General features: G+C 43.0%; 1 protein-coding gene across 2 annotated transcripts in view; it reads left to right on the top strand.

Annotated features, from left to right (window-relative positions):
* The window catches only part of TMEM132C (transmembrane protein 132C), a 557,469-nt gene that overhangs the window by 109,333 nt on the left and 421,438 nt on the right, over positions 1–26,698 (top strand). The window contains exon 1 of one of the 2 annotated variants that reach the window (XM_033957220.1): positions 19,869–19,906. The exons of the other annotated variant lie outside the window; for it this stretch is intronic. The gene's annotated coding sequence lies outside the window, so the exon portion shown is untranslated. Of the gene's footprint in view, positions 1–19,868; positions 19,907–26,698 lie in introns of those variants that run through there. 2 annotated transcript variants of the gene reach the window in all.

The raw sequence follows: 26,698 nt of genomic DNA, 5'->3' as shown, positions 1-26,698 counted from the left end.
CATTGGCCAAAAATACTCGGACTGCTCTTCCCTGTAGGAAGTTCCCTAGCACCTGCAATACCGGGTGGATAGCTCTCAATTCCAACCTGTTGATCAACCACTTATGTGCGGGGTTCAAAGCCCCTGCCCCTCACAATCGCTCCCCGGCCGAAGAGGCTGGCATCTGTTATCACTCGGGTGGAAATGTGAAGTGGCATTCTTTTAGTCAGCGACTGTGGCTGTATCCACCAGTCCAGGCTGTGATATGCCGGTGCTGTCCAAGGAAGCGGCATCTGCAACGCATCTATTTGTAGGGGGCATAAATGTACCCTGGCCCAAGGGACCACATCTATCGCTATTACCATTGAGCTCAGTACCTACAAACACTGCCAAACTGTTGGCACAGTTATTGAAATATATGCCCAGGTACTTCAGGGACTGTGACAGTTCCATGTGGCTCTTCTGGAAATTTATGACCCAGTCTAGGGTCTGGAGGAGCTGGACCACACACCTAACTGCTCTTCTGCCCTCATCTAGATATGAATGTACTTGTATACCTTCCTCATGGAGGTAAGCTGCCACTACAACCATCACCTTGGTGAAGGTTTGTGGTGCCGTATCCTCCCGCCTTTCATGCTGTTTCTCCAGCCATCCCCACTTCCTTAACTTCATGCTGTTTCTCCAGCCCCCTCCCTCCTCCGATGCTGCTTCCCCTCACAACTTCTGTAGCTCCTGACTCCCCCCACCTACCTCTTCCCCAGGTTTGGCCACTGTAATTGAATCTTCAGGCAGCCGGCGGCAACAATGAAGTAAACATGCTGCCATCGGCCTGCCCTGGAAGCTGCCTCTCTGCAAGGCCCACCTATGCAGGAACAGGAAATCACTGCAGAGAGAGGGCTTCTGGGGCAAGTCACTGGCAGTAAGCTTACCTCATTGCTGCTGCCAGCTGCCCGAAGATTCAATTACAGCAGCTGGGCCCAGGGAGGATATATGTGGGGAGTGTCAGGAAAGCCAGCTAAACCTGAACAGACACTGTCTGGGTACCCAGACAGTTCTTGAAAAAGAGGACATGTCTGGGCTTTTCCAGACATCTGGTAACCCTTTGAAAATCTGGTCTGGAATGAAGACGTTCAGTGAAGAGAAATTTGCAGCCCAGGGAATTTCCCTGGGTAACTATTAAATTATTTGGGCAAATTCCTTTAAATACTGTCCGAATAATGCTTATATTCTTTCAGAAGCGTCAAAAAAGCCAAAATATTTTATTTTGCTTTTTCTATTTGTGAGCCTTTTTCACATGTAAAAATTTGTAAATTTATATCTTGGACATGTGCCTCTTAAATCTCACTCTTTTGGGCAGTCCATCCTTGAAATCTTTTGTATCAGAGACAAGAGAGAATGAAAATGACTTGCCTGGTTTCCTTGCTTCTCAACCCAACACTACTACACAGCTGCCAAGTTACCCATCTCCAGGAGGGAGATTTGTAGGCCAAGCCTGTTTTTGAACTTATATCCCAAGTCAGTGTTCTATTTCTGGTCTTTGATACCACCAGATGAAATCAGCACTTTGTATTCCATAACATCCCAAGACAAGGTTGCAGAAATTCAGGACTGGCTCAGAACTTCCCTCCTGGAAATGGGTAACGGCAGCTCTCCAGTTCTAACCATTAAGTTTTTTTTAGTCCCTATGCTCACTCACAAACTTTTACTGCTATCAAACCCACAGCTAGGCTATGGACATTTCACTGCTACTTCTGGAGAGATGAATGATAGTGGGGGAACCAGTCCCTGGTAGGAGGTTGGACCCACAAACATATGTTTGCCTATTGCTAATGTGGCTGTACTTCTTCCAGTCAAGTACTCTGCAAAAGCTACTTTCTGTAACTTGACAGTTATGCTATATAGATATATAGCAAATGTCTAAATACTGGTTTCTGCAAAATGTTAAGTGTTTCTAAAATAAACACATTAGGAAGTAAATGTATGTACATATGATACTTTATATTTTAATAGGGGAGCCTCTTTGTGGAATAGGGAATAACACTGATGTTATTTTAGTAGAGGGTCGAGGAGGAGAGGATTATAGCTGCTGAAATGGAAGACCTTTAAAAAGTAGCATTATTGCTAATGACGTTAAATATGTTTGAGCCAGACATACAGCTTCTTATACAAATATCTGTCAATATTGTGTCATGCCAGTATGAAGCAAACAATACATTATGAATTCTTCAGAAAGAAAATAATCCTAATGACCTCCATGTGACATTGTATTAATAACCTTAAAGAGCATTATTTCCAGACTTTGCTCTCTGCATTCTAATCAGAGACTCTGTGAAGACTTTCCATTAAGAGCTTCTTAGAGGTAAATCAGCAATTCTGAAGCTGCTCAGACATTTATGCTAATGCATAACTCAAAGAAAATCAAAATTATTTATGAAAACCTTACATTGCCCAAGAAAAGCTGTTCCATGCTTACATGGAAATTTAAGTCTACACGGTGTCCATTTGGTCTTCAAATCTAGAATATCCACTTGCACTAAAATGCTAAAGAGATCAATTTCTGTCCTCCATGGAATATTCAAATCCATGTTTCTCAAATCTTTTCCAGAAACAGAGAAGCGGTAAAGCTAGAGGACATGAATTGAAGTTGTAGGCTTGTAGATGTTTCGATATGAGTCCAAATCCGAGTTTGGAGAACAAGCACAGAAATACAGTACCAAACATGCTCATTTTCAAAACTACAAAACATCTATCTTGTTTAAAAAAAATGATTTGGGCAGATCAGGATCAACTAAACGTATTTTTATACTACGCTCATATCGAATATTGGGTAATTCCATATCAACTGGTCCAATTTCAAGGAGTGTCCCCACTCGACATCTTCCATGGATACAAAATAGTGGCACAAATAAAGGAGTCCCTAACTCTGGACCTAGTTGAGGTCATGGCCCAAAATTGGATATCTTTATTAGAGGTCCCAACATAACCCCTGAAAAAATTTCATCAATTTCTGAGCTGGGTCAAGTGGGGAGTTCTGGACCACTTCCACCAGAAGGGGCAGATGCTGTTGGTTTTTACGAATGGGTGGTAAATCAAATAAAAACTAAACTTGAAACATCAGATCAACTTTTTTTTTTTTTTCTTTTTTTGAATCTCCAACAACCAAGGGGATTACAAAACTGTCTGGCTATTCAGCACCACACTCTAGATAGAGCGAAAAACAACAGTTCTAACCAGGGCTGTAGAGTTGGTTAGGTGTACCAATTCCACAGCCCTGGTTCTGTGAGTGTGTAGGCCAAAAATCTTAATTTTGTCTAGTTTCCTGTATCATACAGGATTCCTCATTTTATTTGGAATTATTTTTCTTTGTTGCAATTGTTTGGAGACAGTGTCATCAATAGTAGTGCATGCTATTGCACGAATCGCGTATCCTATTGCTCAATTGCGCACAGTTGTATAAATAATGTGCATTATTCAGCAATAGGGAACACTATTTGAGTAACGGAATGCATTTTATGAATAGTAATGAGAACTATTGGTAACACAGGAAACCTCCCCCAAAATCTTGTGGTTTTACCTGTTCTGAAATTTAAGCAACAAGAAATAACACTTTTCCATGTTGTTTCAAATGAATTTGCGTATCTAGTTCTAACTCAAAGGGAGTAACCATATAGGCCTTAATTTCCCCCTCCATCTATGCAGTGGCCTGAGCAGGGATCCTATCCTGTCCTTAGAATAGCCCCATTCCCTACTATGCCAAAACTTCTTCTCCCCTTAACTCCAATCCCAGCTTCAAAACCTAGGCTCTCAGTGAAGTTCAGTGACTAAGGGGGACGTTATCAATGTGGGCTACTGTTAAGTCGGGTTACTTTTTATCACAAATTGGGTTTTTTTAGCACAAGGCCTCATTGTGAAAAATAGAACCTTGTGGCAAAATAACCCTATCTAATAGCAGCCCAAGTTGATAACATCCCCTCTAAATGAACATTTAGTATCAGTGCTCTGAAACTGTGCTACAGTTTGTACTCAGCCATGCAGGAAGACCTTCTCCTGGGCCTGGGATGGGAATGGCGATGAATTTTATCACCATGCCATTCTCTACTCTTGCTCTTAGAGGGCACCTTGAAAAATAACACAGTCATGACCTCTATAGGCAGCCTCATGGTACTACTTACTACAAGGTTGCTACAAGAGGTTGTGTCGTGGCAGCCATTTTGTACAGGAGGAAAGCCAAGATAGAATGGAGTTCAACTATCCATATTTACACAGTGTACTAAAGGATAGAAGGTGACAAAACAGCTGCTTATTGTAATTTTCCCTGAGTGCTTCTACATTGTGCCAGCAAGAATCCTCTATAATAAAACCCTGAGCGTGCATGTGCACTTAGGAGGCCGTGGTCCCTGCCGCCGTGCTGTGTGCTTCCATGGCCGCATTGCATATGCGGCACGTGGGGTGGCTTGCGGCGCGTGTGCAGGCTTGGGGCGGCTTGCGGCGCATGCGCCAGATTGAGCAGCGGTTTGTCTCAGCAACGGCAGGAGTTTGTCGTGTGGGTGCTGCGAAGTGTCCCATGCTGGTAAGAAGTGGAGGGGGAGAGGGAAAGGAGGCTGCTTTGGGGGGAGGGGTGTGCTGGGGGGCAGACAGCAATCATGCTTTGCTCTGGGAGGGGGGAGAAACAGAAAGGGGGCCACGGAGAGACAGGCAGGCATGGCGCAACAGGGGGAGGTAAAACAAAGGGAGAAGGGCTGCTGCTGGACAGGGGGAGCAGGCAAGGGGTGGTGGTGGACAGCCGAGAAAAGAGAAAGACAGAAAGACAGACAGACACACATTTATTCTAGCACCCGTTAATGTAACGAGCTTAAAGACTAGTTTTAAATAAAGGCATTAAATAAGTTAGGGAAGATGAGAACTGATTAGTGGTCCCTCATTTTGGTTATGGAGATGTCACTAGAATCTTTGGTATGAACTGTATCAGTGCAATGGAGAGAATAAAAGACAGACAGACTGTGAATGACTTGTAGCTCAAGAAAAATAAAACAATGGAGTAATCTTTTGTACAGTATGTTGGGAGCATCGACAATGGGTTCTCATAAATGAATTTCTCTGAACATATTTTCCCATTGGTAGCTGTTTCCCAATTGACTTTTCACGCATTAAGTTGTATCACACAACAAGTCATTTTGATAAGATTGAAGTTTTCAAGTTGCCTCTTCTTTATTTCTTAGTCATATTATCTCAGTGTAACCACCAAAATATCATCATTTTGTGTTTTTGTTGGGGGGGGGGGGTTTCACACGAGGTTACCGAGCAGTGAAAATAACTTGCAAATATCCTGCTGTGCCTGTTTTCTTCTGACATCATCAGATAGTCTGTTGATAATTGCCTTGTGGCATTGAAGAAAGAACACAGCTTGAATTTTATAGGCCATTTTCACTTTAGCGACTGAAAGCAAGGGAAAAGGCTTTTTTTAAAAAAAAAAAAAAATTAACTCATAAATGAAACAGGCATGATCTGAAAGGCACAAAGAATGCAAGCCCTAAACGGAGTTTACCAAGGTTTTATTTTATTTATTTTTTTTTACCAAGCTGCATTAAAGCACTAACGTGTTCATTCTGCTGTCCCTCACTATCTCTCCTTATACACTTCCCAGAGAACTCCGCTCTTCAGATAAGTCACTCTTAGTGTTACCCTTCTCCTCCACTGCCAATTCCAGACTTCGTGCCTTTCATCTAACTGCCCCCTTTGCCTGGAATAAATTACCCAAGTTTATCCGCCAGTCCCCTTCCCTTGTTTAAAAGCAGACTGAAAACCCACCTTTTTGATATAGCTTTCAATCCTTAAGCCTACTCCTCTGCCTTCCAACCCAGCCAGCTGATTAACTGTATCCATGACATCCTGTTTGTCTTTGGGAAGCAGAGCTGAGATTGTGATGTCATAATGCTTCATTCCACCAATAAGAGCCAATCTCCGTGATATCACAATGGCTTGATTGTCCTTTACTCCCCTCTGCCCTCCAACCCAGCCAGCTGATTAATCGTTCCCCTTAACTGTATCCATGACATCCTGTTTGTCTGTCTTGCCTGTTTAGAATGTAACCTCTTTCGAGCAGGGACTGTTTTCTTACTCTTTGTGACGCTGTACAGCGCTGTGTGCATCTGGTAGCACTACAGAAATAATTAACAGTAGTAGTAGTGTGCTTACTGCAGCTTCAAATGGCATACCACAGATCGTGTTGATGCATCTCATGGTAAGGTGTACTTATACACGCAGTACCCACGCACTAAAATATAAATTTTATTTTTGGGGCAAGGGGTTGTGTCTGGGGGGAAGAGAGTAGGCCTGTCTGCATTAATCAGGGCTGACACATTATTGCGTGCTTCCTGATTAATGCAGGATTAGCATGTGAGCCCTTACTATCTAGAAAATAGGTGACGGTAAGGGCTCATGTGCCAGATTTTGTTCTGACTCACAACCTGTTCAGCTAAGTTTCATTTTTTTTACTTCTTTATACTATTGCTTTTGGACTTTTTTACAAGTTGGGCCATCTTAATAGGGGTGCAGCACCCCACCCTCCTCTCTGTCCCTCTGAACCTTCCCCGCCCCCCTACCCTCCACTGCTGCACCGGCTCTTCTTCTGACATCACTTCCTGGCCCCACACCTAGGAAGTGACATCAGAGGGAGAGCCCACTCAGGCATGACAGCAGGTTGGGGGTCGCTGCTCGTGCCAGGAATGCTACAGAGGTACCAGAGAAGGGAAGCGGCGTGCGCATGTGGCAGTGGGGGGGTGGTGGGGGGGGGGCAGGGAAGGTGCTTGTAGGCGTTGAGGGGCAGAAAAGAGGGCGGGAGAAGGTGAGGGTGAGAGGCCCCGGGCGCCTCTCAACCTCACTACGCCACTGCAAACAGGCTCCCAGAACCATCACCAATAATGCACAAATGTCAGTATAAAATTTACAAGCTTGTTGCTGTTTCAATGGAAGTAAAACCCGGATGTCTCAATCTGTCCTCCTTTTTCTGGAGCCATATGGTAACCCTAGGCATAACACCATTGCCACAACTCCTTCCTCATCCTATATCCACATTTTCATTATACCAAAAATGAAAACCCAGCAATATAGTAAACATTCTTAAACTATTAATACCTTCTAGGGTAGACGATCTGTCTCATTTTGATTACCTTGTATTACCCAACAGTGGTAGTTCTTGCCCTCATTCACAGTGACCAAAGACTTTTCTTTAAAGCCCAAACAGACAGTTTAAAAAATTGGGGATTTGATATACAGTATTCCCCTGAAATTCACGGGGGTTCCGTTCCAGGTGCATCCGCGAATTTTGTAAAACCGCAAATGCATTTTAGGAGCGGATCAGAGGCAAGAGAGGGCTGCAGGGGCAGCGGTGGGTGCTAAAAAAATATAGATTTAGGCTGGCAGGCGGTTTGGCTATGCAGAAGGCTGATGGGGGGGGGGGAGAGGAGGAGGAATCAGCTGTGCAGAAGGCTGATTGGCTGATCGGGGAGTGGGGGGGGAGAGGAGGAGGAATCGGTTGTCCAGAAGGCTGATTGGCTGACGGGTGGGGGGGGGGGGGGGGGAGAGGAGAAGGAATCGGCTGTGCAGAAGGCTGATTGGAATCGACAGCTGTGCAGAAGGCTGATTCGCGGACTCAGTCATTCCCTGTATTTTCATACTGGAAGAGGCAGTCAGAAAATACCGCAAATGACTGAGTTCGTGAACCGCAAATTCGTGGGGGTCTACTGTACTGCTTGGATGAGGTGTATTAAGCGGTTTACAATCAGGTACTCAATCATTTTCCCTATCTGTCCCGGCAGGCTCACAATTTATCTAATGGGGCAATGGAGGATTAAGTGACTTGCCCAAGGTCACAATGAGCATCATGGGGTTTGAACCCACAACCTCAAGGTGCTGAGGCTATAGCACTGATCACTACACCACACTCTCCTTGAGCATGGATAAGACCTTATGCCTCATAAAAAGTGAGCAGAGAATATCTCACAAAAAAATGATAAAACAGATTTTTAGTTCAAATAGCTACAATGCGTCTTTATTGGAGCTCTGTTTTGGATAGATTTATCACCTTTCCGAGAATTCATCTGTTGTGGAGCAGACCCTTAACACAATATATCAAGGAGGTATTTCCTGTGGGGAAGGAGAAATACAGCACGTATTAACATTTCCTTTCCGGCAAGTTACAGGAAGGTGAACTATTTAGCTTCCTCCTTTTCATGAAAGGATGGTATTATTGGCATAATTACTGGTACTGAATAGATAAACTATGAGGGGGGGGGGAATTCAACAAGCAGCATTAGGGCTTTACACACCTTTAATGCACAATAAGAGAATGAGTGCATGCTAAATTCTAAAACTCATTTGATACCTAAGGGCTTATAGGCGCGGATATTCAGCCAACGGGAGTCAGTCTGGATATTCAATGCCAGTGACCGGTATTGAATATCCCGTTGTTTTTTGGGGTCAATTTCAATTTAACCAACCAAGCCAATATTCAGCACTGGCTGATCAGGTTTAAATTAGCCAAAGATATTACTTCTTGCTAACATGCTACTTTGGTGGCCTAATTTGACTATCAAACTTACCCTCCCTTTTGCGAAGCTGTGGTAGAGATTTTTACCACCGCCCAAAGCGCTAAATGCTTCGATGTTCATAGAATTTCTCTGAGCAGTTAGTGTTCCAGATCAAGGTGGAAACCTCTATGTGGTTTAGTAAAAGAAGGGGTTAGCCAGTGATATGCTGGCTACCCGCTAAGTGCTAACCTACAATATTCAGCGGGCGATAACTGGCTATTGTCGGATAGTTGGTTAAGTGTCATTTAACCGGCCAGGAGCCATTCAGAACACCATCTGGATTTACTGCCTGGATAAAGTTGGGCTAGAGATGGGTCAGAGATACGCCTATGCACCCCCCCCCCCCCCCGGAAGATCCCTGCTCACAGAAACTGCCCACAAACGATCCTACAGCCACTTCATTCCACACCTCTGGAACCAACTCCCCCCCCAACTTAGACAACAGAACTCATTATTAACATTCCGTAAATCGGTAAAGACCCTCCTCTTCAACTAAAGATCTCCTCTGTCTTCTCCCCCCCTTAGGCCCCACCCTCCACTCCTATCACCTTCCCGAAATTCCAGTATGACCCTCTCTTACTCTATCCACTAACAAATTGTACCTAAACGCTTATAACTTTCCTTAAACTAAACTACTGTATTTCCCCCTTCTCTCTTTCTGCTTACTCTCCCTGTATTTAATTCTCTCCAAAAACTATAAATCCAATCACTAAACCTGTTGTACTACTTATATGTCTAGTTACTCCCCACTGTGTATGTTCATTTGTAAACCGTTCTGAGCTATTGGGAGGACGGGATAAAAATCTAAATAAATAAATAAAAAAATAAAGATGTGGTCTTAAGTTTATCCATGTAGATATCTGGCCAGCATGCTCAATATCAGCTCCATTTAGTTGCTGACAGCAGTACATGAGCATTTAGATTGGCTATATACCGGCAGTGAATATCTGTGGATCTTTTTTAGCCACGGCAGCCAGCTTTTAAAAACAGCACTAACCACTGTAGCTGATTATTGCTATTGCTCTGGTCTGCCCCCGCATGGTGTGGGCTCTTGCTGAGACCAACTCATAAGCCTTAAAACGAGCTCCTCGGTGGAAAGGAGCCTAACAGAAGGGACGGGTACAAGGAAATGAACCTTAGCAAGCCAGTTATTTCCCAGGGAGAGTTCTGGGAATAATATCGGACTCGTCTTTTTTTTTTTTTTTTTTGTCATTTCAATGTCAGGTTAATCACCTTTCAAAGAAATGCTTTTTCAGCTTGCGAATGTTAAGGAAAGTTAGACATCTGTTTCGTCAGCAATATTTTGCGGTCCTGGTGCAAGCTATTATCCTGGCACAATTAGATTACTGCAGTTCACTCTATATAGGCCTGAGTAAGGGGAATATAAAACGGTAACAACTCATCCAAAATACGGCAGCAAAGCTAATATTTGGTAAGAGAAAATTTGATCATGTGTCTCCTCTTTTGAAAAATCTTCACTGTCTCCCTGTCTACCTTAGAGTACAGTTTAAGGGCTCCTTTTACTAAGGTGCGCTAGCGTTTTTAGCGCACGCACAAGATTAGTGTGCGCTAGCCGAAAAATTACAGCCTGCTTAAAAGGAGGCGGTAGTGGCTAGTGCCCGCGGCATACCACTAGCGCACCTTTGTAAAAGGAGCCCTAAATGTGCTTCTATGGTTTTGAAAGAAATCATAAGTGGACTATTTACGTCTTTGATTCCTCTAGCTTTAATATTGTGAGAGCCTGAGGTCAGATATGAGTCTAACTTACCACCAGCACAGTATCCTGTCTGGCTGCTCCACTATTGTACCTTAGGACCGAACAATCCTTCAAGAATTTTAAATCTCAATTAAAAGCCTATTTTTTTAAATTTGGCATTTGGATACGCAACATCATGAATCTCGTAGCTGATTTCATTGGTTTAGAATTTTTCTTCTAACTCCTGTTTCCCTTTTGTGTTTTCCCTTCCCTTCTTTTTCCTTCGCACAAAAATTGTAATCATACCTGATCTTACAATCCTTTTGTATTTTGTTGGTCATGTTGTATTTTTTGTTTTGGCACTTGGTTTTATTTTTACTATTTTTTTTTTTTTAATTCTTTATTGATTATGTATTTTCATCATATCTCTTCTTTTCTTTGGTTTATTTCTCTTTACCCATCTGGGGGGGGGGGTTTGGAGAGAGGGGAATAAATATTGATAGTGATATTTAGGTAACTTTATTCTTTATTTGTATTGTATATTAGGATATATTATGATATTATTATATGCAGGAAAATGAAATTATTGAATGATATTTATGTTATCTGTATAGATAATAGTGTAATATGTGGAATATCTTTTGTTCTTTCATTTGTATGACACTGTTTTTGATTTTTACTATTTTTTAAATAAATTATTTCCACCTCTTTGATTTTATTGTAAACTGGTTAGACTAAGGCCCTCTTTTACTAAGGTGCGATAAGCGTTTTAGCGCACGTTTAGCATGCCTAAATAAACGCGTGCGCTAACCGCTAATGCGTCCATAGGATAACATGCACGTGTTAGCATTTAGCGCGTGATTAGCATGCGCTCTTTATCGCGCGCTAAAAAGCATAGCGCACCTTAGTAAAAGAGGGGGTAAACTCCTGTTTATATTTTGCAGTACATTAAATAGATTGAACTTGAATTTGAACTGAAAGTAAAGCTTTCTAACCAGAAAATGAATGTTCTCTTGGAACTGAAATTATACATAAGAACTGCCATCACCAGATCAGACCCTGTGTCCATCAAATTCGGTGTTCCGCTCATGCGGAGGCCCAGCTAGGTGTAACCTGGCAAAAAACTTAGTCACCTGTAACCCTCTATGCGCCTTCCGAGGAGATGTGCATCTAACGTGCCCTTAAATCCTAGAACGGTGGGTTCCGCAGCAATCTCCACCGGGAGAGCGTTCCAGGTGTCTACCACTTGCTGTGTGAAACATAACTTCCTGGCATTTGTCCTGGGCTTGTTCCCCTTCAGCTTCAGTCCATGACCTCTTGTCCTAGTCACATTTGACATCGCAAATAACTTTTTGTCCTGCTCTATCTTGGCGATTCCTTTTATTATTTTAAAAGTCTCAATCATATCCCCTCGCAGTCTCCTCTTCTCAAGGGAGAACAGTCCCAGTTTTCTAAGCCGTTCTTCAAGTTCTCCAAACCTTTTACCAGCTTCGTTGCGCGCCTCTGCACCCTCTCGAGCAGTTTTATATCCTTCTTTAGATAGGGAGACCAGTGTTGGACACAGTATTCCAAGTGTAGTTTGACCATAGCTCTATAAGCGGCATTATGACACACTCCGATCTACTCGTGATTCCCTTCTTTATCATGCCCAACATATCTCCCAGTGTCTTTCACTGATTTGTCCTGGCATTCCAGAAAAGTCCGCTATCGTATCATGCAGTACAGTGTGGCAGCACTCGTCACTGGCTCACCCAAATATGTTTTTATTAACCTGTATTCTTTTCCTTTTATCTTTTTTTCTATTTTTTAAAGTTATAAATTATTGTCTTTGTTTAATATTTCTGCTCTTCATACTATTTCATATAATACTTAATAAATAAATAAATAATCTAATATTTCATATCAAAATCATTTCCAGGATTTAAATTAATCATATATTCATCACAAATTATCTATTCCATGAAGTTCTTTGTCATTTCATTCATTTAAACTTGATCATTTCGGTCATGTTTCAAGTTTCAAGTTTATTTAGAATTTCTTATACCGCCTAATCAAACCTTCTAGACCAGGGATAGGGAACTCCGGTCCTCGAAAGCCGTATTCCAGTTGGGGTTTCAGGATTTCCCCAATGAATATGCATGAGATCTATTTGCATGCACTGCTTTCAATGCATATTCATTGGGGAAATCCTGAAAACCCGACTGGAATACGGCTCTCGAGGACTGGAGTTCCCTATCCCTGTTCTAGACGGTGTATAAAAATGTTACAACCATCTACTGACTAAAATACAGTTTTAAAAAAACACACAACAACACTAGGGCAAGTACTGCATGTACAAATTTTCTGAACCTGGTATGAATTGGCCCTTCAGCATTTGTGCGCTTTTGGATCTAAGATCCTGTTTTATAATGCTTCGTAGGCTGCTATTATGCTTATAAAACAGATAGTTTTGGGAACACTTTTCTTAGACATCCTGTTACAGAATAAACTTCTTACGCATTGGTAATAAACAGGGAAAACCTTCGCATGGTAACTTTATAGCTGCTTCTCTATACATGCCAATCACGTCTCTTTTTAAAACTAAAAAAGCATTACCACAGAAGCTGTTTTTGCTAATGTGCATCAAATTTTGCTATTAATGAACATTAATGGCAAAACCTTTCTGCTGTTTAGGAACTAGGCCTCTTTATCTTTATTAGTTATAAATAAACCCAAAGTGTCAGTTACAAGATGTGTGTTTTTTCATCGTGTTAAATAAAAGCATATGATTATAATTCATTGAGTCCACATCATGGTTGCTTCTATCTGATAAACCTGTGGTTTTCTGTCTTTCCACTCACTTTTGCTTGCAGGCATACCTTAAACAAGCATATGGTGTCATCAATACCAACAGAATGGCCCCAGTGACCTTTGCTGGCCTTTGCATGCATGCTTCTTATTGTATCATGCTTGAAGGTCATCATCCAATCAGAGGAGACAATATAGATTTCAATCCAAACTCTCAGCTTTGCAGGTATTGCTTAGGAGGCAGAAGTGGTGGGAATGAATGAAACGGGCAGACGTGTTTATGGCTAAAAGGGTAGGCTACATTTCCTTTGCTAAAGGATTGATGTACATAACTCACTGGCCTAGAATGACGTGAAATCAATTTGTAGAGTGCTCGGCTGTATTCAGAAATACGCAAGTCACATTTTGGGTGGTAACTTGACATATACTTGGATCCAAATAATCAAATGACTTTTACAGTTGTCAGAAATTTTTCACAGTTTGGCGTTTGTCTAGAACTTCTATGTGATTCATTTTCAAGCCCCCACACAAAATATCTATTTACTTTGATGAAAGAGAAAAAAAAACAAAAACTAGATGCCAGTTTTAAACTAAAATATTTTGGGCGTTGAGATGATTTCACTGTTCCATCCTAATGCTAGAAATTTGCAAGACAATTTAAAAAGTATAATAACTTTTCTCCTCATTTTATTCCTTCTATACAATTATCCTCATTAACCCTTACCAGTCATGATACTCTTGAATTATAAAAGATGAAACATTAGAACAAAGCTGAATACCTTCTTTACATGAGATAAGAATTTGTCTTTAATATTGTTGAAAATGGCAATATTATAGACAAATTCTAGAATATATAAAAATTAATGATGGACAGGCAAGCTCTGTAGCACTCCAGGGAGCCTGCTTGTCCCTAGCAATTGAAAATACAATACTGAAACAGCACCACCCACTGGCTGCAATGCAGTTGGAGGATTCATACCCAGCTTAGAGGGAACCGTAATATAGATAACATAGTAACATAGTAGATGACGGCAGATAAAGACCCGAATGGTCCATCCAGTCTGCCCAACCTGATTCAATTTAATTTTTTTTTTTTTTCTTCTTAGCTATTTCTGGGCAAGAATCCAAAGCTTTACCCGGTACTATGCTTGGGTTCCAACTGCCGAAATCTCTGTTAAGACTTACTCCAGCCCATCTACACCCTCCCAGCCATTGAAGCCCTCCCCTGCCCATCCTCCACCAAACGGCCATACACAGACACAGACCGTGCAAGTCTGCCCAGTAACTGGCCTAGTTCAATATTTAATATTATTTTCTGATTCTAAATCTTCTGTGTTCATCCCACGCTTCTTTGAACTCAGTCACAGTTTTACTCTCCACCACCTCTCTCGGGAGCGCATTCCAGGCATCCACTACCCTCTCCGTAAAGTAGAATTTCCTAACATTGCCCCTGAATCTACCACCCCTCAACCTCAAATTATGTCCTCTGGTTTTACCATTTTCCTTTCTCTGGAAAATATTTTGTTCTACGTTAATACCCTTTAAGTATTTGAACGTTTGAATCATATCTCCCCTGTCTCTCCTTTCCTCTAGGGTATACATATTCAGGGCTTCCAGTCTTTCCTCATACGTCTTCTGGTGCAAGCCTCCTATCATTTTCGTCGCCCTCCTCTGGACCTCCTCAAGTCTTCTTACGTCTTTCGCCAGATACGGTCTCCAAAACTGAACACAATACTCCAAGTGGGGCCTCACCAATGACCTGTACAGGGGCATCAACACCTTCTTCCTTCTACTGACTACGCCTCTCTTTATACAGCCCAGAATCCTTCTGGCAGCAGCCACTGCCTTGTCACACTGTTTTTTCGCCTTTAGATCTTCGGACACTATCACCCCAAGGTCCCTCTCCCCGACCGTGCATATCAGCTTCTCTCCTCCCAGCATATACAGTTCCTTCCTATTATTAATCCCCAAATGCATTACTCTGCATTTCTTTGCATTGAATTTTAGTTGCCAGGCATTAGACCATTCCTCTAACTTTTGCAGATCCTTTTTCATATTCTCCACTCCCTCTTCGGTGTCTACTCTGTTACAAATCTTGGTATCATCTGCAAAAAGGCACACTTTTCCTTCTAACCCTTCAGCAATGTCACTTACATACATATTGAACAGGATTGGCCCCAGCACCGAACCCTGAGGGACTCCACTAGTCACCTTTCCTTCCTTCGAGCGACTTCCATTAACCACCACCCTCTGGCGTCTGTCCGACAGCCAGTTTCTGACCCAGTTCACCACTTTGGGTCCTAACTTCAGCCCTTCAAGTTTGTTCAACAGCCTCCTATGAGGAACTGTATCAAAGGCTTTGCTGAAATCCAAGTAAATTACATCTAGCATATGTCCTCGATCCAGCTCTCTGGTCACCCAATCAAAAAATTCAATCAGGTTCGTTTGGCATGATTTACCTTTTGTAAAGCCATGTTGCCTCGGATCCTGTAACCCATTAGATTCAAGGAAATACACTATCCTTTCTTTCAGCAACACTTCCATTATTTTTCCAACAACTGAAGTGAGGCTCACCGGCCTGTAGTTTCCTGCTTCATCCCTGTGACCACTTTTATGAATAGGGACCACATCCGCTCTCCTCCAATCCCCAGGAATCACTCCCGTCTCCAGAGATTTGTTGAACAAGTCTTTAATAGGACTCGCCAGAACCTCTCTGAGCTCCCTTAGTATCCTGGGATGGATCCCATCTGGTCCCATCGCTTTGTTCACCTTCAGTTTTTCAAGTTGCTCATAAACACCCTCCTCCGTGAACTGCGCAGAATCTACTCCATTTTCTCATGTAACTTTGCCAGACAATCTCGGTCCTTCTCCAGGATTTTCTTCTGTGAACACAGAACAGAAGTATTTGTTTAGCACATTTGCTTTCTCCTCATCACTCTCCACATATTTGTTCCCAGCATCTTTTAGCCTAGCAATTCCATTTTTTATCTTCCTCCTTTCACTAATATATCTGAAAAAATTTTTATCTCCCTTTTTTACATTTTTAGCCATTTGTTCTTCGCCAAACGTATCTCTCTCTTGGTTTCTTTCAGTTTCACCCTGTAGTCCTTTCTGCTCTCCTCTTCTTGGGTTTTTTTTATATTTCATGAACGCCAACTCTTTCGCCTTTATTTTCTCAGCCACTTGGTTGGAGAACCATATCGGCTTCCTTTTTCTCTTGTTTTTATTGATTTTCTTCACATAAAGGTCCGTAGCCATTTTTATCACTCCTTTCAGCTTAGACCACTGTCTTTCTACTTCTCTTATGTCCTCCCATCCTAACAGCTCTTTCTTCAGGTACTTTCCCATTGCATTAAAGTCCGTACGTTTGAAATCTAGGACTTTAAGTATCGTGCGGCCGCTCTCCACGTTAGCCGTTATATCAAACCAAACCGTTTGATGATCGCTACTACCCAGGTGAGCACCCACTCGAACATTAGAGATACTCTCTCCATTTGTGAGGACCAGATCCAATATCGCTTTTTCCCTTGTGGGTTCCGTCACCATTTGTCTGAGCAGAGCCTCTTTAAAGGCATCCACAATCTCCCTACTTCTTTCCGATTCCGCAGACGGAACATTCCATTCCGCATCCAGCAGGTTGAAATCTCCCAACAGCAGAACCTCCTCTTTTCTTCCAAACTTTTGGATATCCACAATCAGATCCTTATCAATTTGCTGCGATTGAGTCGGAGGTCTGTAGACTACACCCACATAGATAGAAGTTCCATCTTCTCTTTTCAGAGCAATCCAGATAAATATATCTGCAGCAGCAACAGGCGGAGCAGCAACTTATCCAGTGCAAGAAGAATTTTTCAGAATAGAGGCCTGTGTAATTTTGGAATGGGAATGAGGATTAGGAATAGAGGTAATGGGGCATTGTGTGTAGACAACTAAGGGCTCCTTTTACTAAACGATGCTAGAGGTTTTTAGTGCGGGCCGGCAAGGTAAATGCTCCAACGCTCATCAGAGCATTTACCTCACCGGCCTGCACTAAAAATCTCTGGTTCTGTTATTTGTAATGTCTCATACATTCTTCCCAGCTTTAAGCTCTCAGGCAGAAGTGGTATATACTTTGCATCCAATTAAACATGAAGCTAATATTTCAGTTTTCTTCTTATTTCTATTTACTTAAACCTTCTAATGTAGAACTAAAGGGTGGCAAAATTTGAATTTATCATCCCCCCAAAATGTGTGGCATTGTCAAAGCCTGTGCACTAACTGTTGGAGGTTTTGCTGGGATGCCCCATTCAGTTACCACACCCAAGGTTCTTAATCCCTCCCCCTTCTTTGCCCACTTATTTCTTGACACCTAGGGATAGACTCACTAACCTTTTGATCCGTGTCCGATCCGTGGGCGATTGGAGGCAGGCCGACTGATTCACCAACCATCTTCATGCAAATAGGGATGATGGGAGGCATGCCCCCATCCTACGACATGGATTGCTGGGTAGTGATCCCGACACATGAGCAGACCATCTACTTTGCCTGTAGATGGTCTGCGCATGTGTTTACTATCTGGTGTTTTTTGTTTTTTTTTACTGGCCCCGACTCTCCTGCTCTCTGCCGCCCTATCCTTCAGTGTGAGCCCGTGATTTTAACCCGCGGGTTTAAAGAGGGTTAAAACCACAGGCTCGCATTGCAGGGAAGGGCGGCAGACAGCAGGAGAGTCGGGGGAAGCAGAGAGCAGGTCGCGGCATTGAGCAGGAGAGCCGGGGAGCCAGAGAGAAGAGAGTCGGGGAGGCAGAGAGCAGGTTGTGGCATTGAGCAGGAAAGATGGGGAGCCAGAGAGAAGAGAATCATGGGGGGGGGCAGAAAGCAGGTCGCGACATTGAGCAGGAGAGCTGGGGAGGCAGAGAGCAGGTCGTGGCAGAGAGCAGGAGAGCCGGGGAGCCAGAGAAAGAGGCAGGGAGGCAGAGAGCAGGTTTATTTCAGGGCTGCAGGGCTGGCAGGACAGTCGGAAAGGACGTGAGCGACTGGTCCCCAGCAGTCGCTTCTTGTTGATTGGCCAGCCCAGTCGGTGTACACGATTTTTGTTTAGTGAATCGCTGCATCCTACTTTGCATGCCGTTCCCCCTCATTTGCATGCAAGGATCGGAATTAGATCGGCACAGAGGTTAGTGAATCGGGTCGGAGGAAAATCGGGTCGTAAACCGATCAGTACATGATCGGTTTGCTTAGTGAATCTAGCCCATAGTAGGCTATGCATGCATTGTCATGCCAGTGTGATAATGATCGCCATACTCAGGTGCTAATAGCTTGTGTCCTAATGTCTATTTAGCAGGCTGTATTGCGACTTTGTATATATATATACCACTTATATCGTAAGTGGTTTTACATTCAGGTACTTTATCATATTTCTCTAGCTGTCCTGGTGGGCTCAATTACTATCTAGTGTACCTGGGGCAATGGGGGGGATTAAGTGACTTGCCCAGGGTCACAAGAGGCAGTGAAGGATTTGAACCTACAGCCTCACACTCCCCCTGTTTTCTTTTTGTTCTCTTCACTGGTGTTTGCATATATATAGTTAATTATAATATGATTTACCTATGTTAATAATACTGTGAGTTGTATCTATAATGTATCCACTGCAACTACTTTAGTGGCCCTCAAGATAAAAAGCAGTATATCATGAAAATACATAACCATAATTACATGCTAATTCACACTCTTAACTGCTTAGTACACTTTAGTAGAAAGGACCCTATGTTATGCTAAGATTTCATTGACTTGTATTTCAAAAAAAATAACTACCCAAAAAGTGCATCAATATTTTACAGATAAGCACATATTTGCATGCAGACTTCACTAATAAATATTATCCATTTTATAACTCTGAGCAATATCTCCAAATGGGTTAATTTTGTACACACTAGAACAGGAAATGAGCTCGGTAGAACTTGGGTTATGCTAAAGAAAGCCTCCCTCCGGAGTTCATAAGATTTAACATATGTAGACAGCCTATTGAAGTGTGTTTGGAAATTCTTTTTGATCAAACCTGTGAAAGATCTCTCGAAAGTTGAATATGTTGCTTGCTGGAACAAGGTGTGTCTTACGACTACGTTTGAAAGTGTCATAGCGGAAAAACACAATTCAGTTCATGCCTACCTTAAAATCTGGAATCCAGTTGACTCATACTGTAAATTGAGCCATTGACGTTCATGATAGGTTCTCTGACATCTGGGCATTTGATGTCTCCTCTCTCCTTTGTTACGAGTCCTGTGATGCCTTATTATGGGCCTTATGATGCCTACATCTTACCTACACTTCTACATTCTGAAATCAATGAGACATGTGCTGTCTTTTCCTTTTTCATGTCACTAGATAGACATTGATCAACTTGTCCTCCAGTATTTTACTGCAATGCTTGCCTCTAACATATTTTGTTCCTACATGTACGACTAGTTGTATTATGTCTTTGTTAACAATTATTTACTTGTTAAAACTTGTTAAAACTTAATAAAGGGCTCCTTTTAAGAAGCTGCGTTAGTGGTTTAACGTGCGTAATACCACGCACTAAACTGCCGGCCGCGCTAGCCGCTACCGCCTCCTCTTGAGCAGGCGGTAGTTTGTCGGCTAGCGCGGGGATTAGCACGTGGTTAAAAGTCACGCACGCTAAAGCCACTAACGCGGCTTTGTAAAAGGAGCCCAAAATATTTTGAACTTTAAAAAAAACCTGTGAAACCCAAAATGATGGGAACTATTTCTGATTTGTTTCTGCTCCATCTTCTTGGGTTTGGAATGCATTTCTTTATTTTTATCTTTATTTATTTCTTCCGCAGATATCAAAGTGGTTTACAATACATTGAACTGTAAGCAGGTACTCTAAGTAATTTCTCTTTCTGTCCTGGCGGGCTCTAACTATGGTTCCTTGATACCTCTACACGATTCACAGAGTAATCACTTGGGACTGACGCCTCTATCATTAACTTTGTTCTGGTGTTTTTCTCTTTTGCCACTATGTCTGGTTTTCTTGCATCCAGCTTTTTATCAGCCTGGAGAGGAATGTCTCACTTGCAAGCGATCATAACCTCCTCGTTTTACACAATCTTCTTAGCGGTCATAATCTCAATGTTTTTCTAGTACAGTAATATTTATAGGTCTAGATTCACTAAACTCACCGATCTGGATCGATGTTGGGCGATTCTCGGCCGAGTTTCGCCGAGCGACCGATTCACTACAGATTCTTCATGCAAATGATCTGATCAGACGCACGCCCACAAGCGATCCCACGGATCGATGTAGAGCGATCGAGATGCGTGCCCAGATTATCCTGGTTGGTTGTAGATGCGATTTGCGCATGCGCTTGCTCTTCGCACAAGCAAGGTCAAAATAAAGGGGGGGGGGGAGGGGTGGCTGCATTTTACTTGCTGGCCCTACGAGTGGACATTTTACAAGGAATCATTTTAATTTGTGCAGCCAGATTATGGAACAGAACACGCTCGTGTTGCCAGATTATGGAATAAAAACACACTTTGATTATGGTACAGAGCATGCTTTAAACCCGCGGGTTAAAACCATGGGTTAAAACCACAGGCTTGCACTGCGCTTTTTGCAAGAATAAAAAGAGAGTTCGGATGCATATGTACAGTTTTATTTTTTATTTTATTTTGATGGTTGTCATGTAACCTCGATACTGAGTTTTCAGGGCGGCAGAGAACGGGAGAGTCGGCAAGGACAGTAAGTGACTAGTCCTCAGCAGTTGCTTCATTTCGGACTGGCAAACCCAATCGGTGTTTCTTCTTCTGCTTAATGAATCGATAGCTTCCTACTTATGCATGCCATTTCCCCTCATTTGCATGGGCGGATCGGATCAGATGGAAGATTGATCGCGTAGAAGGTTAGTGAATCGGGTTGGGGTCGGGAAACAATCGCAAACTGATCGGGACACAATTGGTGAGTTTAGTGAATCTAGCCCATAGAGTTTCCAGTGAATGAGACATGCTTTCCATAAAAAAATGCCTTTCCATATAAAATTTTCTGCCATCAGCATTTAACATGTACCTGTTTCCAGGTCTTTCTTAAAGGATCTCTAAATGTCAGTTGTTTCGTTGTTTTCTGTGTTCACTGAGCCATCTCATTCATAATCTACCTTTCCTGAACTGCCACTCTCAATCTCTCATCCTTAGGCTTCCGTTCTTATCTTCTTAATATTTGTGCATAAACATGTTTTTCCTTGTTTGCTGAAATGTAACCCCTGCTGTGCTTCTCTGAATTGTGGGCATTTGGTATAAAGCTTTTATTACATATATCAGTACTTCCCATCCAGAAAATACTTCTCGTGTTTCTCAAATCAGTAATGTAATTGAGTTACTCTTCTGTGCAAAGCAAGCAAATCGGAAGTTACCTCTTGAACTTGTACTGCTGTCTGTAAGTGTCCGGCATGATTATAATTGCATGGCTCCAGACATTCAATTCATTTTGCCTTCAATAGCTAAGAAGTGTATTTAGCTCAACGTGCATCTCTCAGCTTGTCTTCATGATCTCTTCAGGGGACAGAAACCTTAGTTGACAGTTCCAGCAGAATTTCAATTTAGGTCCCCACAGCTAAGGTTCAGCAAAGATGTGTGTAAAGCTTCTGAGCTGTAGTGCAAGATCTCAAGACCTCAAACTTTGATAGAGTCATATTTGCACATCTTTCATAAAAAGATGATGGCTCCCAAAGACATAGAAACCAATTGACATGGGAAGATACAACATGGCCAATGTTTTGGCGATAAAACGCCTTCCTCAGAGGTCACATAACACACTTGGGCCTGTAAGGAGCGGTTAACATTAAAGCACATGCACCAATCAATCTCAAACCCGCATTGGGAGTCTAAACATTTAGACTCCGATGTGGGTTTGAGGCCGATTGGTTCATGTACGTTGACATTATTTTCAAGAAATCTTTTTTCTAAAATGTGATGTGATAGTGCAACTGCTGGGTATGTGTCGTTTTGTATGTTTGCTTCTGTGTAGTGTATGATACATAATAACATAGTAGATGACGGCAGATAAAGACCCGAATGGTCCATCTAGTCTGCCCAACATGATTTAATCTAAAAAAATTTTCTTCTTAGCCATTACATAAGAACATAAAAATTACATAAGAACATAAGTGGTCCATCAGTGCCCAGCAGTCCGCTCACGCGGCGGCTCTTAGGTCAAAGACCAGTGCCCTTACTGAGACTAGCCTTACCTGCATACGTTCTGGTTCAGCAGGAACTTGTCTAACTTTGTCTTGAATCCCTAGAGGGTGTTTTCCCCTATAACAGCCTCCAGGGTTCCAGTTTTCTACCACTCTCTGGGTGAAGAAGAACTTCCTTACGTTTGTACAGAATCTATCCCCTTTTAACTTTAGAGAGTGCCCTCTCTCTACCTTGGAGAGTGTGAACAACCTGTCTTTATCTGCTAAGTCTATTCCCTTCATTATCTTGAATGTTTTGATCATGTCCCCTCTCAGTCTCCTCTTTTCAAGGGAGAAGAGGCCCAGATTTTCTAATCTTTCACTGCACGGCGACTCCTCCAGCTCCTTAACCATTTTAGTCGCTCTTCTCTGGACCCTTTCGAATAGTACTGTGTCCTTCCTGTAAGGCAACCAGTGCTGGACGTAGTATTCTAGGTGGGGGCGTACCATGGCCCGGTTCAGCGGCATGATAACCTTCTCCAATCTGTTCGTGATCCCCTTCTTAATCATTCCTAGCATTCTATTCATCCATTTCGCTGCCGCTGCGCATTGCACAGATGGCTTCATTGACATGTCGACCAGTACTCCCAAGTCTTTTCCCTGGGGGGGGGGTCTCTCCAAGTACTGCATCGGACATCCTGTATTCGTGTATAAGATTTTTGTTACCGACATGCATCACCTTACACTCATCCACGTTAAATCTTATTTGCCATGTCGCGGCCCATTTCTCGAGCGTGTTTATGTCACGTTGCAGGTCTTCGCAATCCTCCTGCGCCTTCACTACTTCACTATTGCTTTGTAAATCTCTATTGCTAACTGCTCCTTACAAGTTAAGCGGTAGCCCCCTGACATTGGCCGTTTCTACCTCTGTTTGGAGAAGAAGCACCAAACACAGACGCTGATGTGCCACAGCGTATTACTTGCAGAAAGCTTAAGTGCTTTATTGCCCCCTGAAGAAGGTGACATTGTCACCGAAACTTGGATCCTAGTTGGGACTACTGTTTCATTACTTATTTAGGACTTGCATTTGGACTTTGAAAAATAAAAGTATATGTAACTAGAAGTTGGTTTAGACATCTCCTGTGCCTCTTTTTTGTTCTGGTTTATTCCCGAGTCTTGGTACCTTCTTTTTTCTTTTCTGGGTATTTACCTGATTCACAGTCTAAAAATTGCTGCTAACCAGGTAACTTCTGGCCTTGCCCAGACTTTACCCTGAACCGTCCTTATATTGAACACGTTTCTATGTTTCTACATAATGCCAAAGCCTTTAAATGGCAGCTTGATCCCTAGCGATATTACTGTGAGACTACCACTAGGGATTGCAAGTATCATTCTGAACCCAGTTCCAGTAAGGGGAAGGAAGGGCACGAGTGTGGTGTAGGAGCACAGAAGGAGCCAGGAAAGGCAGAGAGGAGGGCACGGGGGTGGGGGGTTTGGCATAGAAGGAGCAGGGGCGCATCCTATCCTCGCTATACCACTGATAGAGTTCTCCTGGAGTTCTTTGGATCAGCAGGCATAAGGGGGGACTTGTATTTGGAGACAGGAGGGGACGGTCTTTGCGGTGGGGGTTGATTAAGGGGTACTGGAGAAATGGGAAGGGACAGCCCCTTATTTACATAGAGGTCTGGTCCCTTTAAAAAATTCCCAGGAGCACTAAGCCTAGCTTTGCAGCTCTCAGGACAAATAACTGTCCCCTCCAGTTTCAGTTATATAGTCCAGTCAGCATCTATTCCCAGCTCTTCATTAACACATGCTAGTTTTTAATTATGAAAAAATGAAACAAGAGGTGGGCTTTTCATAAGAAATGTTTTTTCTGGAGTCAAGAGCAGCTTGTTAACACAGTTTAGCAGCAAGGGTTCCGGATTAGCTGTTCAATCACCTAAAAAAAAGTCTTCTAGTCAATGATAATTAATTACTACAAGCATTCAACAGACACAAGATAGATGACAAAGGTAGAAAGGTATTAAAAAGTTTTGGAGGAAAAAGCAGATATGTTTCGATGATTGATCACTGATGAGAATAAAACTCTTGCAAATGACAGAAGAGACATGCCATCCCACTGAGCCTTGGCTGGGTGAACAACTTGAAATATCTAATGCCCATGAAAAAGCACAGCCATCATCAGAAAATTCCAGCTCCAGATACTACGACTATTTATTATTTCTATAGCACTACCAGACGCACGCAGCGCTGTACATTAAACTTGCAAGAGATGATCCCTGCTCGAAAAAGCTTACAATTAATTATGACAGAGGACAAATGATGAATCTATGCATGTGTAGGTATGGAATTATAGAGGGAATGATGAGGTAGAGAGGGTAAGGGACTACAGAGGGAACGGCAAACAGATTTTGGTGCTTTGCAAGTTGGTAAGAGAAGCTGAACTCCTGGATCTCATGAACAATGAACAAGACATATAATTAAGGTTGTCCAGAAGAACCTAAAGTCGAGAAAACTGTGCAAACTGAAGTTTTTCCCATGAATTTGATTGTGCTTGGCCCAGAACTTCCTCTCCGACATCAGAATTGATGTTGGGGAGAAGCTTGAGGACCGGCGCTTGGACCTTCCTTTCCTGCGGTTGTTGCTGTGGCGGCAGGTGGGAAGCAGCAGCGGGTGGCAGCGGTGGACCGGGTGGGGGGAGCAGAAGAATCAGTGCTAGGCCAGGCTTTGGAGGGAGGGAGGCAGACAGACAGGCAGGCTGGCTGGCTTTGGCATGGCAGGGACGGAGGGAGGCTGGCTGGCTGGCTTTGGGTGAGGGGGTGGGACAAAAGCTGGTAGGCAGTGAGGGGGACATAGGAAGGAGGGAGAGAGGAAGGAAGGAGAGAAAGAGGCAGAGAATGGTGGGGGGGGGGGGGGTTGTAAGCAGGTTAGAAAGCTAGAGAGAGAAAGGTCTGGACCAAAGGAGAAAGATAGGAGGCAGATGCAGGACTTTGGGAGGTTCAGACAGAGGGGAAGAGAAGATCCTGAAGAAGAACAGGAAGATGCAAGATCATAACAGAGGAGGGAGAGAGAGGGAGATCTGGAGCAAAGGTACAAAGGAGAACTGACACGGGATCTGGGGAGGGTAACAAAGGGAAAAGAGAGAGACCTGGATCCAAAGGAATGGATTGTGAAAGAAATGTTAGATGTGAAAGAAAGAAAGATTGGATGCAACCAGAGACTCATGAAACTCACCAGATAACAAAGGTAGGAAAATAATTTTATTTTCAATTTAGTGATCAAAATGTGTCCATTTTGAGAATTTAAATCTGCTGTCTATATTTTGCACTATATTTGTCTATTTTTCTATAGTTACTGAGGTGATATTGCGTATTTTAAAGTCATCTGCCTTGACATCTTTGAAAAAAACCCGAAATTCGTAAATGATAATTAACATTTTCTCTTCGTACAGTGTGCTTTGTGTTTTTTTTTTAAATTTTATGTTTACCATTATGAATTAATACGATATTGTGTGTACATGAGAAATGAATGGAAGAAATTGGGAGTGGGGCTGGGGCGGGTTTAGGGCAGGACTGAAAATTAATAGATGTCACGTTTTGATGAAAAAAATAAATGGTCACGTTTTCCATACTATCACTTGCTGTTGAGTTTTCTCCCCACTTATCAGCATCAGGATTTAGTTCAGGACTAAAGCATTGAAACCTGACTAGCAAGCTGTGCTGCCAAGTAATTATGCCAGTTTTCAAGGTTTCTCCACCTCAGGGTTAGGGCTTTGATTCCCTGCAAACACTAAAGCTTCTTCTTCTAAAGCAGAGGGGTTTACCTTGAAGTATGGCTATAAGCTTGGATGCCCTGGAACCTGATTTCACATGATGACTGCCTTGCTGTTCTCTTTCCAGCTGGAAAGATGTCCTCTCCTGGCTGCCTGCCCCAAACTGTCCGGGTGCCTGGAGGGATTTCCAAAATCTAGGTTTTGGAAGGCCCCGAGCTTGAGGCCTTGCCTAGAGAGCCTCTGTGCATGAGCAGACGTTGATGTGATGATGTCACATGCATGCACACATGCACGTGATGTCATTGCGCTGACGTGCATGCACGTGAGGAGGTCCTCCAGCAGTGACACCGAGCTTGGAGAAGGAGACACGAGGTTCATGTGAGGGTGGGGCTATGGATGGAGTAGGGTGGGGCCTGGGGTGGAACAGGGTGGGGCCAGGTGTCCTCTTTTATTAAAGAGGAAATCTAGTAACCCTAGAAAGGATGGTTGACACTCCTTTTCTCCAACCACCCAACCACTCTACTCCAAACCAGCTTCCCCAAAAGCCCTATCCTTGGTGGTCCAGTGGAACCACCTCCAGTAAGACAGACCCTGGACACTGAGACAGGTCTGACCCTGACCCCCAAATCCCCCTTTCAGAGGCAGACCCACAACCACTACAGTCCACTCCCCCCACCCCCCGGCAGATCTGATCCCAACACCCCTTCCCCTGAGCCATACCCAGAGACCCC

This window comes from Geotrypetes seraphini, chromosome 8, assembly GCF_902459505.1.
Source record: "Geotrypetes seraphini chromosome 8, aGeoSer1.1, whole genome shotgun sequence".
Lineage (NCBI taxonomy): Eukaryota > Metazoa > Chordata > Amphibia > Gymnophiona > Dermophiidae > Geotrypetes > Geotrypetes seraphini.
This window is presented reverse-complemented; position numbering and strand designations above follow the sequence as displayed.